Here is a 12610-nt window from a genome sequence, read left to right as displayed (position 1 = left end):
CTTCTAGTGTAAATAGCTAAGACAGATGCTACATGCATTAGCAAAGAAAAAAATACAAAGGCAGCCCATTAAACTAGAATAGCTTGTGCTGTTTGAAATGGATAAAAGAAAATAGGTGCATTTCCATACAAGAGTTCAGCAAAATGACCAGACTAGACTCTTACCCTTCTACTTCAACGAAATTGGAGGAGGAAATATATATATATATGTGTGTGTGTGTTAAAATAAAATGGATCTGAACCCTGCTTTAGCCAACTACATCCATAGTACTGTAAGGAGTAGCTATGGTATTCCATTACATCACTTCCTGTGCATTTCAATCACTACAGGAAGTGTGTGTATGTGTGTAGAAGGTGAGCATAATCAAGTTTAATTTCACAGCCATTGCTGCAAGCTACTACAAAGGCAGCTGGTTTCCTGTCAGCCTGCCAGACACACAATATGACATTGAATCCTACAATATAGACTATACAGCTGTAATAAGTATTTTTCTTTACTGTGTGTTTAGTGCACATGGTGTGTTCATCAGATTCCAGTTCTAGTTAAAAGCAGGAAGGCAAAGATTCATTCTTCCCCAGTCATGGAACAGACAGGGATTCTTGCCTCTTCCTCTTCAGCCCCAGGTTGAGCATTCATCCATCTCACAGCAAACACACACATGCAAGCACATGCACAATTTGGCATTGAGGCCCAGCTCTTACTGCACAAGAAGAATTAGGTGAACGGTCAATGTGGCGATTTAGATGTTAAATCTCAAAGGATGAGGCATCTACCCAGCCACACCCTTCTCCTCCCCATGCCGTAACCTTAACAGGGTGAGGAGTCCAGAAGAGATTGGCTATATCCATCCTAACAACCCAGAGTAACCATAAATGTCTGCCTTAAGTTTTACCTTAGTACTGTGCAAAGTCCCATGGAAAAATAAAGGTCTACCTTAAAATACATTTGCATTTTACATTATGGCTTCTGCTAACTTTACATGCATGAACTTCTTTATTAATAGGAGTGTACCATTTGTAAAAGAGGTTCTTATGGTGGTTAATTTAGCGGATATAGCAAATGTGAAATGTCATTTTAGTTGGAATGGTATTTTTTGCCAGAAAAAGTCTGGTTTAAATCTGGAGAATACGATTTATAGGCCAGGGCATTCCTGTAATAATGGTGTATTGTGATACATTTCAAAAAGGGAAAAAAAAAGTCAACTCTCCTGTGATTTGGACGTTTATAGTTTGCAATTCAAATGATATTTCCATTAAGCGTTCAGCTCTCATTCATTACTTTCTCCAAGTGCATCAGACTCCTGTGTCACATGTGAGCATCTGACTTGTCTTCACACTGGACTTTGGCTCATTTCTCCCAGTGGTAACTAATGATTTGATGACTAATTTTTAGTCATTACTATCTGTAACTAATCGCTCACACTATACAAATTAGTTTTGACGTACAGTACATACGTTACCATTGGTCAGCATTTTGCCAGCCCACTTTAGAAACAATATTTATTGCTTTGATTGGGTGAAATCCAGCTGAATTTGGATGGCACCTTTTTGACTTTTCATTGGACAGACAATTTGAATACATTAGCATGGGATTGGAGAACTTATGGTTTTAGTTTTATCTTTATGACATCCAATGGAAAAACAGTATTGATGATCAAATGGGAAAATAAATTTTGAGTTGCCACCATACAACAGAACATGACTACTGAGCTACTTTCCTGTTACCCTCAGCATGGACTCAAAAATGTATCGGTTCAAGTGTGTTTGTTTTACCATCAGCAGAACAAGATTCAAGCTCCTGTGCTAAAAGCCTTTATATGAACTAATCACTGTCAGAAAGGAAAGCAATGGTGACTTAACTAAGAATTTGTGTTCAGGGTTAGCACACTGATATTATCAGTGTTTAGTGGTGGTAGCTTGTATATGCTCAACCGAGCATCAGGGGAGATGAGTCAGTTAAAATTAAGTGACAAAAAAAGCAGTAATGAAATGATTTGTATAATTTCCCATTAACGAATATCCCTACAAAAGTACATTTATCTACAAATATGAGATTTGGGGGGAAAAACTTTGGGGGAAATAAACCAAAGTCAAAACGTTTTTTTTGGGTACACTCCTTTCACATTATCCTGTTACACAACATGACCACTTCGAACTGTTGTGTGACCAGCACAAAAAATATATTCAGTGATAAGCACTAATGTTAGAAAAATAACTAATTACTATCATTCTAACTAATTTAATTCAGATAGTGATAGTACACTGTGAAATGAAAGTGTTGTGATGCAGCTGTTGGGAACCCGCTCCCTTACAACAAGTGGTGTGCTGGTAATCCCTGAGAATAAGTGACTGAGTTTCAAGACAGGTGGAAAAAGGCTTTCTTTTGATCCTTCAAGAAACTGTCCCCAAATTAAAAAAAAATAACTAAAAAAAAGAACTAGACTTCACCCTCACCTGAAACTGTCATAGTGGCCCTACATGCATGGGTTTAGTTGATTTAAAAAATTTGTGGTGATTGCCAGCTTGGTTTAGGAATACACAGTGACTGTGCAGCTCTGTCAAGCCACAATTATCGCGTCTATCTGTTCAGCTAAGCCAAAACCACAGCGTATTGCTGCCAAGTTAGTGCGACTACATGGCTGTTCTACCAACCAGTGGCATTACAGTCATTCACTGTAGAGTGAGATGAGCCTTCTTTTAAAAAGAAACCCAAACATACCCATCAACTCCAACGCAAATTACACTGATACGACATAGTACATTTTTTTAAATACTGAAAACTTTATTGCAGTACTTAAAATGAAATATCTTGTGCCAGTATCTTTGCTGATTATTGCATTTAAAAATGTCTGTCAACACAGCAAACATGTCAAATTTCTAGTTCTACTTAGCCTCTACACCGGCAGATTTTACTACATCGTTCTACAGTGAAAGTGGGATGGTCTCTGACATCACCTCGTGCAAACTGTGGTTGGAATGAAAACCTGCAGGCACTTGACTCTTTAGAAAACCCACATTTCTAGCTCTAAAAAATCTTTGAAAGCCCATCTGCTGGACAACTTGCAAGTATCAGTTCCAGATGCCTCAAATCAAAGATGAAAGATGAAGATAAAGATAGGATCTTCTTAATTGGTTTATTTTCAAAGAAAAAAGAAATTGCTGATTTTAATCAGCTCCATATTATCTAAAATAAACATAAAACTCAGATTCACTTGGTGTACACAATCTTTCAGTCTACAGTGACAAAAGCAAGGAGGAAGCAAGCGTGATCAAGCAAAAGCAATTGAATGCATTTGTGTCTGTGCTGTCAACAGTTTGGCGGCTAAACTAGCTGTAGCCTCCAGGCTTTACAACAGGAAATCTCTGCCATGTCAACAACACCATGTTTCCTCAGAGATGCAGGCAAGCAGAGACAGACAAACAAAACAAAGCCAAAGCAACAAACTACACCAAAAGCTCAGCAGACAACCTAAATAGACACACAAAGTGAGTGATCTCCCTCTTCCTCTGGAGCACACGTGTGCACCCACCCACCTCCCATTACCACTAGGATCTAAGCCACTATAATTTATACCTTTGTTCCCAAATGGAGGACAGCACGCAGGAGCTGGCTAGCTGTGTGTGTAATTACGTTCAAGTGAGGGGATGCAGGGCCGTGTGTTTGGGGCTGGGATTTGAGGCCCGGAAGGAAAGGGGGGGGGGGGGGGGGCTGGAGAGAAAGAGAAGAAAGAGAGAAGCAGTGAAGCTACAGAAAATCTGGTTATGTTATGCACGGCTGCTTCGTTAATGGACAATGAGTGTGTGTGCGTGTGTGTGTGTGTGTGTGTGCGAACGAGCGCGCACTGTGCATGTCGGGCAGTGTGTGTCTGGGGGGGCAATGGGGGTGGGTCAGCAGGAAAGGGCTGTGTTTATCCAATCTGTTCCCTGCCTTTACCATGTGTTAGGAAAAACCACTGGCCAGCTCTCAGCCTGATCACAGAGGACACAGAGGGCGAGGGACAGGCACAGGAGAAAGACTGGGGACAAGGAACCTGCTAGTGGAGCATGTCTCTGTATGTGTATGCATGTGCTCACTGAGCTAAAAGAATCTGTTATATACGGTTTCCGTAACTGACTGTGTAGTCTCTGAAAATCAGTCACGTTGTCAGTGCACCAACTTGGGGGGAGTGAGGGAATAGAATTTTAAAAAAAGAAAGAAAAAAGTAAGCCATCAAGAGATAATTTATCACATTTGCATAGATGTAATTATTGAATTCCCACTTTCTTCCAAAAAAATCCAGCTAAAAACCTCAATTGCAAAACTTTTCAAAAGCTTCTAAAACATCAAAAAGAAATTCAAGTTGTCTCACACTTGAGATTTAGACAAAACATTACAGCAGGTATCTGTTATGAAGTTGAATTAGGTTTAATGCAGTGGCCATGCAGAGTCAATCTTTGGGTTTCACAGCAAAAGAAACAGAAGAAGCATTTTGCTCATTATAAGCTGGCTGGTCATATATATATATAGTTAGAGAATGCATTTTGAAAGAGCAGTTAACTGATGCAGATCATGCAAGAATTGTAAAGCATAACTGGGACATTCGCTTCATGTCAATGAAATAATTTTTAAACCTACAAAGCCTGCATGTATAATTGGAATGGATCAGAGTGGTGGCTGTTTAATAGATTTCTACAGTGTCTTTTTTTTTTGGGGGGGGGGGTGTTTCCTATTCATTTTATGTAGTAAAAGTTTAATCAAAGCTGGAAAAAGGATCATTGTCGAGCAAAAGCCAAATGAAAGGTGCAATGAAAACAAATTCATCACAATGTATATAAACAGACAAAAATTTAAGCGGCTCAAAATATCAACTTGGGATGGATGTTTTTCATCATAATGTTCACATAGTTCACATAACAGTCGTGAGTGGAAACATTAAGTTATTTAAATCTCATAATTTTTGTGCCACATCTGGAGTGATCCCAGACTTTAATTGCATACATGTTCACACTTTCTCATTCAAATGAACAGGAAAGCGTGTCCAAACGTTGACTCTGTAGTGTGTGTGTGTGTGTGTGTGTGTGTGTGTGTGTGTGTATATATATATATATATGCAGATTCACCACAAAGTGGAGTGAATGGGTGAAGTGGTTTTTGTGCAGTGGACAAATCTACATTAAGGATTTGATGATTTCATGGAGAACAGAGGAAGGTTTCAATGCAATAAAATGCTTCGGAACTATCAATCAATCAGTAAACTATTTTCATATAAGCAATGCACATGAAATTTCTTGACTGAACCAATGGTCTACTTATGGTTGGCTCACTTTCATTCAAAGCAGGTTAGAAGGGAGATGGTGATAGCAGATCAGATGATTCAGGATGGTGGCACATGAAGGTTCAACATTAGTAGGTGTACCTATCCGACTGACCATTGCATTTAATAATGGTCACTTTCTTCCCATGCTCATTCGACAACCAGAACCATCAGAGGCATTAGAGTAATAAAAGTAATCATCACATCCGTCTAAATTGCTTTGACTTTTTTCAAAGCATAAACCTAAATGGAAATCACAATTCAAGCTGCTGCAGGTGAGAGGGGAAATATTTGTTAAGTGATGCAAATGAGGTATTACAATATACTCTCACAGTTAAAGTTAGGGGAAAACCCAGCAAATAAAGAAAAAAAATTGATTCATCACTAATGGAGTTTTTTCCTCTAAAAGAAAAAAAAATACACAATTTTGGGCTGTTGAGAGATTTGTCATCTAAGATAAAGTACACAAAGCTTTGAAAAAGAATTCAGACAAACATGATCACTGCCAGTCCTTTCCTGATTCTCAGTTTAGGTTTTATTTTTGAACAAAATATGAGTGAGATAGACGTTTCCAAAGAAAGGGTTTTCAAGAAGAATTTCCCGCAACCAAGAAAACACTGATGTGGGTCTCTATGCATGAGCAAACAGAAACACGCATGCACACTGAGTGTAAAACATGCTCTCTGGCATGCAACCCCCACATCTCCCCAATCAATTATTGCTATTGACATGCCCTCAATTGGTCAGGGCTGGTCTCAACCATTTTTGCAGATACTGACCACTTCAGCTCACTTCCCTGCCTGCTTGCTAACAACCAATCAGCTTCCAGAGCCCTTCCAACAAAGCGAGCGATGGACGGACAGACAGACAGATACCCCCCCCCAGGGTGAAGAAACGGTATTATAGACAAAACACAAAAATTAGTTAACAGCATACATGAGTGGCAGAATCAGAAGACGTGATGAGACAGGGACACTGGAAACCTCTTCTTGCATGTGGTTCACATTATTCCATCTTCCCTACCTGTCCCCTCTTTGAATTTCCATACATCTCCATCATCCTGACAGGATGCTGATTGCACAGGCAGGCAGTGCTCAACTTCTCATCAGCAATGTTCATCATTTGAGGAGAGAAAATGGGAAGCAATTAAAGGAGGTTTATTTGTTGCACTGAAGCCATTTTCAGCAACAGGATTTACTGTGTCCAAAAACATTTGCAGTGGTATGTCACATAATTCCAGCCTGCTCCCTAGTTTCCAAGTAGCAGTACAGTTAGGCAGTGGATGAGCACGGGGGGGGGGGGGGGAGATGCCAAAACAGGATGCATCTTACAGCTCAGGGAGAGATTTGGGGCCAGTCCTAATGCACCCCCTACTTTTTAGCCCTACCCCTAAATTTCGCATGTTTCTGTGAGGGTTGCGGTTTCCCAATTCCTTTTTTCATGTAGGGGTAATGGGCATAATGAGGGGTAGGGGCGATGAATCTAGCCCTTCAGATTGAGGGTTTTTCGGTGTTGACTTCCCAAGGAAGGGCCAGTGAAATTTTCCCATAAATACTTTACGTCATTTGCACACAGAATCAAACAACAATGGCAACCCCCAGAGAGAAGAAAAACCACAAAAAATTCACAAGAGACAGACATCGATGATATATTATTCACTGTGTACCTCTTGGCTTATTTATCAACTGAAGCAAGATGAATGCTCAAAAAAAAAAAAAAAAACGATCACAATCTATTGCAACTGCAGACTCCATGTTGCTGCTTGGACTCCGCAGTCACTTGCGTGCCCGAATGTAAACTACACCGTGACATAAAAAGTGGTGTCCCAATTCCTAGGGAAGATTACAATGCCCTACCACTTGTGGCTTCCTTTCGATGGTGAAGGGGTAGTGGGTGAGAGCAACGGTAGTGAGTAGGGTGAACATTGGGATTGGGCCTAGAAGGCAGACATACATATGGGTCAAAGGGTTAGGGTTTACTTGTCTCCTTTCACGCACACCTATTTTTGTGGTGACCCATCATAGACAGAACTGATACTCTATCATTCTAACATCACTATCACAACTCAATACATTACTCAAGCTGTTACTTTAATCCAGACCTAACCTAATCTGAACCCTAAGAAGAGCATTTTTGTGTTCAAACAACCATATATAAACGTGCGGTGTGCAGCAAATTAGTCCTCAAAACTATAGTGGGTTTCTGATTTTGGGGCTTTACAAATCTAAAATAAAAACAAAATTTCAGACAGAGAAAAACTAAAACCACACAAAAACACTCGAAAGCTTCCTTAACACCAGCCTGCCTTCCAGGAGCAGCATTTGATCCACAGGCTTTTACTCCAGATGGGTGACAGGGGAGACGTGCGGCAAATGGGGCAGAGGGGTGAGAGATAACAAAAAACTAGAGAAATAGTCATGGCAACAGTTTAGAATTTGTCTGTACTACTAACGTCTTGGCTGGAAATGGGGGTGTGGGGCAGGCAGGACAAAATGAAGAGAGAATGGAGAGAGAGAAAAGGTGTGACTGAAGAATAGCAAGAAGAGTAGAGAACTCATGGAAGAGCATAGAGGTAGTAGGTGGGTGGGGGTGGAGCGATGAATGGCAAGATAAAAAGGACATACAATGATGGGGACAAACAACAGCACCACTTCTCTCCCCTACTAACAGGGCTGCAATCTACAACACGCATGACAACGGGAGACAAAATGGCCACCTTAACAAACACCAGTGCTCTGGTTTACCCACCAGCCACTAGGCTTTCAAAGGCTAACTGTCCATCGGGAGCAATGCAGCACCGGGTGCTATCTGCTCTGATAAAAACAACAATATGCCTGGTGGGTTTCAGCCAGTCTCTAGTAAGGGAATGCTTTTGTGATTTCTGCCAAGTCTGATGTCTGAGGAGACGTGCAGTGTGAAAACCTTTCAGTGAGCAAGTCTGTTAAATTTGCAACAAATTTATAAGCAACTGACAAAATGTGTTCATTAAAAAGGTGTACCACCAATACACTGGTTTACGGCAATGCTTTAAATTTTCCGCAGAACTATCAGCCAGTTGATAAGAAGTGTAAAAGCAGATGAATTTAGATCATAACACGCTGGGCATAACATGATGGGCACAGCTTCTTCTGTATTGGCAGGCCCAGGTTACCACGAGGAGGAACTACTGAAGTTTCTACCCCTGAACAACATGCAGGAAAAACTATTTTATCTCTGGCTTCTTCCTTTGAGCAATTCTACAATGAAAAGTGTTAAAAACTTCAGTAGAGACATGACATGTGGGTGAAGTGGCCAGGAACTGATCAAACTTCAATGGCTGAAGGGTAAAACCTCATGTCTGAAAAATGCACTTTTATATAGCCTTCACTGTTCTCATCATCCATAGCGAAATTTAGCAAATCTGAACATTCTGCAGATAGGAGGTTTTGCCTTTCTGGCATTGACTAACGATTCATAGGTCAGAACAGCAGCAGACAGATTTTTCAAAGATGTGAAATGCTGATGGACACCTGTGCCAAACACAGAGGTGTTATTTCAAAGTGTAATGAGGTTTGACTGCAGTGAAACAGTTATTGCTATACAGTAAGACATTTTGTTATTGCTGTGTTTTGTAGAGGATGAGTCACTGACCCCTTGTGTAAGGCAACAGGAATTTCCATGGCTCTGTTTAAGGCCATGTCAGGTACACAGGTAGCATGCTGGGCACTGGCATGACAAAAATTTACATCTATTACATAACTATCTGTGCACCCTATTCTAACTGAAAAACATTATATGTGAGAAAAAAAAGGAAGAAGGAACCAGATTTTTCTTGTGGCTTTACAACAAATCACACCCAAGCAATAAGTTAAGGTGATGTAACTATTAACCAAGACACTTTGCTCCTGATAGTTGAAAAATGTTTATGAACACATTGCATTGTCCTCTATATCAGACAGCTTGTAACCTCAAGGCCCAATATCCAAAATTAAGACAACCAAGTCCAAGGTCACTAACATAATTTAAATGTAACTTTTAGAAAAGCTCATTTAACTTAAAAAAAAAAAAAAAAAAAAAAAAGACCTTCACACACACACACACACACACACAGAGAGAGAGAGAGAAAGAGAGCGAGATATGGTTTGAAATATAAAAGATCAGTCCAAATTAACGTTTTAAAGTGTACCCCTAAAACCTTTTTTTTTTTTTTACAAAATGCAGATCAGGTGAGGGGAAATTTAACTTGCGTTTTAGTTAACTCCATCTGCCTTTCTAACAAACCAAGGCAGCTTTGAAGCTCAAAGGGGGGGAAAGAGTGCCTCAACTTTAACCACAAGAAAAGACAGGGAGACAAACGACAGGGACCAAATAGTGCCTAACATCTGTTGTGTGAGCGGACGGGGCCTCTTATATCTCCCTCTGTGTCCTGCTAAACATGACTAGCTGCCATCTTGGCTTTCAGGCACAAGGTGGTGGGGGTAGCAGCTCCTGGCTCCAGAGCAGGCAGGCAGGAGAAAATACCGAGCTAGCACATGTCCACCGAGTGTGTCGGGCGGAATTGAACCACCACAGCAATGAATAGCAACGAGAGAGCGTACGCGCGCATTCTGGACACAATGCTTAGTGTTGTTGTTTCAGTCATTTCAGCGCAGTCAAAATTGTGCGAGAGCGACAGGGTGACCATTATGCAAGTTGACCGGTTAGGGAAGACATAATGGAGAAGGAGCACAGCCCGAGCACAAGCAATAAAGTCAGACAACACAAAGAAAACACCAACTTTCATCTATCCCGTAAAGATGCCGATTGTAACCACCACCACCGGCAGGTGTTATGGGGAGCGTTTTCTCCGGTTCACACCGAGTAACAAGTGCAGCCGTAGTGGTTATGAAACTTCGGTGGCCGGATGCAGCGAAAGAAGCAGTGAAAACAAACTACCAAAGTCAGAAAAGACCTCGGGGGAACGAGCAGACGTACTTTTATAGCCAACTTCGAGAAAAAGTGAAACGAAAGATCCGTAAAGTTACTTTCCCTGCCCGAAAGCTATGCACCGACGGTTAGCCGGAGGGGGGGTGGGGGTGGCAATGGTCTGCACTCGTACACAATGAGGATGAGGCTCAACTAGCAGGCTAGCTGAACTTCTGTCCTAGCGTTGGGCTAACCTCCAGCGGCTAGCACAGCTAATTAGCCTATCAGCGGCATTTCGCACGTCGTTCCGGACCAAGGAACGACTCGCTAATTTCGGGTCTTTCTCAAAATAAGACACTTCCCTCTCATGTCCGACACTGCAAAACCACTGTGTGTGTGTGTTTATTGCATACTTAAAGTGGACTCGGTGACATACACGGGCTAAAAAACAACGTGAAAACCATGGTTGTATAGAATGACCGCCTGGCCTCCCGGACCCCCCTCCTCCACCGCTCTGTCCCTTCCGTCCAATAAAACTAGCGACTACTACGTACGCTTCACTCTGTCCCCTTCAAATAAAACGTATATGCTTAGTAGAAAGGCAACTCATATTGGTACTTTACAGGGAATTTATTTAATTCATCCCTGTCGAAGCGTTTTTTGGCAATATCTGCCAAGTATCCTCCGCTGGGAATCTCCCTCGAAGAGCTCCGCTCATTCAGTCGGCCAGTGACTCACCTCTACGCTCGAGCCACCTCGTGTCTCCTGGAAGCTTCAACACAATTAGCTAACAGGGCTAACACACACTTTTAAAAACAGAATTAAGTCAATATTTTGCATTGCAAAAATTCAACAAGTTGTCGGGGAAACGGAGTCAGAAATAGACGTTCTCTGGTTGTACAGGAGATTTTTCTTTCCACTTTTCAACTGACTAATGGGACTGTTGTGCGTATGTGTGTGTGTGTGTGTGTGTGTGTGTGTGAGTGAGGGAGCAATACAGCGGGTGGCAAAGCTAAACTTGCTATTGTTAGCATGTCGGCATGGCAGCTACATGGACCTTCAATGACTTTCTGATGAAATTGGAAAATAAAACAAAAGCGAAATAGACCAGCAGCCGCGGACACCGACTTTCCATTGAGTTAGAACTGAATGAAATTCCCATTCGACTAAAAGCCCAACTCGCACAGCGGATTAGAGTCCGATAGCGCTGAAAAGTATGGAAAACTTACTATTCACAGAGAATATGTATTGTTTTAAACAAGAAGCAGTGGTCAAAATGAAACAATCGCACTTGAGTTGCAATTTGTTCGTCAACGTTTTAAAATTCACTGATTCGAAAGAGGCATTTGTTAGCTTACCCAGCAAGCTCGGTCACTTTGGGTTTTTATCAAATCAACTCCTTGTTGGTACGGTTAGTATCTCTGCTGGCTTGGAAAAAATCCACCGTGGTCCTTTTTTCGTATGAAATATAAATAAACGGAGGGGGGGAAAGTTCAAGTTCTGTGTTTTTCATTAAATATTTCTCCGGCGTGTCTCGCATCCGCAACCTCGCCGACTAGTGTGCGTTGCTCTTCTCTCCTTTGTGTTAATTTCACTCGAATCGAGTTTAATCCGATCGATCCCTCGGCTGGTCGCGCTCCCGAGTCCTCCCCTCCAGACACTCGCTCACCTTCCTTGGCCAGGGGGGGCGCGCTCCCGAGGACCTCTCATACAGATAAACAGGCGGCGTGCGCGGTCACTGACCCCGCCATGCCTGTGTGGAGCTCCGAGTCCATTACCTACGAGTTGGTGTGTGAACAATTCAAATTATGTTTTGTTTAAAGCAACAATGTTACAAAAACCTGTTTGGAAGAAGTATAAACCAATATCTGCAAGGAAAGCTAATCTTGGTAAAGGGAAGTCTGGAGACGTTTATTTTTTTTTTTTACATTTATCTCGAAAAACAAGTTTTAAATGATCGTATCAATGTACGGTGTCATATTTCCATATATAAACAACTGACTGTATGAACAAATGAACACTAGATGCTGCCACTGCTCTAAACTGTTGTAATGTGATGCTTTAATTCTTAATGTTTATGTTCAATTCTCCTGATTTGTGGATCCACGCCCTGTGAACCTGTGAAGTGTTCGAGAAAAATGACAAGTTTTCAGTCTCTTACAATCCAGGTATCCCACATTTCAAATGTATATTTTAGGCAGGTGATAATTGATTGTATGAGAGTTTAATCCAGGTATTAGTGTGTTTTGTGTGGGTAATTATGACTTTAGGGGACCTTCTAGAACATTTTGAGCAACCAATTGGTCAAAGAGTTTTCATTGCCATGATTGTGCAAACAGGAAAAGTGTTAAGCCAACAGGAAGAGGAAACTTAATTTGAATGTTTCTCAGCTGATTATGACTGACGCACAAGGTGTCTAATGTAAAGAATTGG

General features: G+C 41.3%; 1 protein-coding gene across 1 annotated transcript in view; it reads right to left on the bottom strand.

Moving 5' to 3' along the window:
* The window catches only part of chd7 (chromodomain helicase DNA binding protein 7), a gene marked incomplete at its 3' end in the record, with an annotated part of 62670 nt that extends 50841 nt beyond the window's left edge, over window positions 1-11829 (bottom strand). The window contains exon 1 of the mRNA XM_029524631.1: window positions 11536-11829. The remainder of the gene's footprint in view (window positions 1-11535) is intronic.
* Window positions 11830-12610: the final 781 nt, after the last annotated feature.

Source organism: Echeneis naucrates, chromosome 17 (assembly GCF_900963305.1).
Source record: "Echeneis naucrates chromosome 17, fEcheNa1.1, whole genome shotgun sequence".
Lineage (NCBI taxonomy): Eukaryota > Metazoa > Chordata > Actinopteri > Carangiformes > Echeneidae > Echeneis > Echeneis naucrates.
Note: the sequence above shows the minus strand (reverse complement) of the source record. Positions and strands in the feature narration are given on the sequence as shown.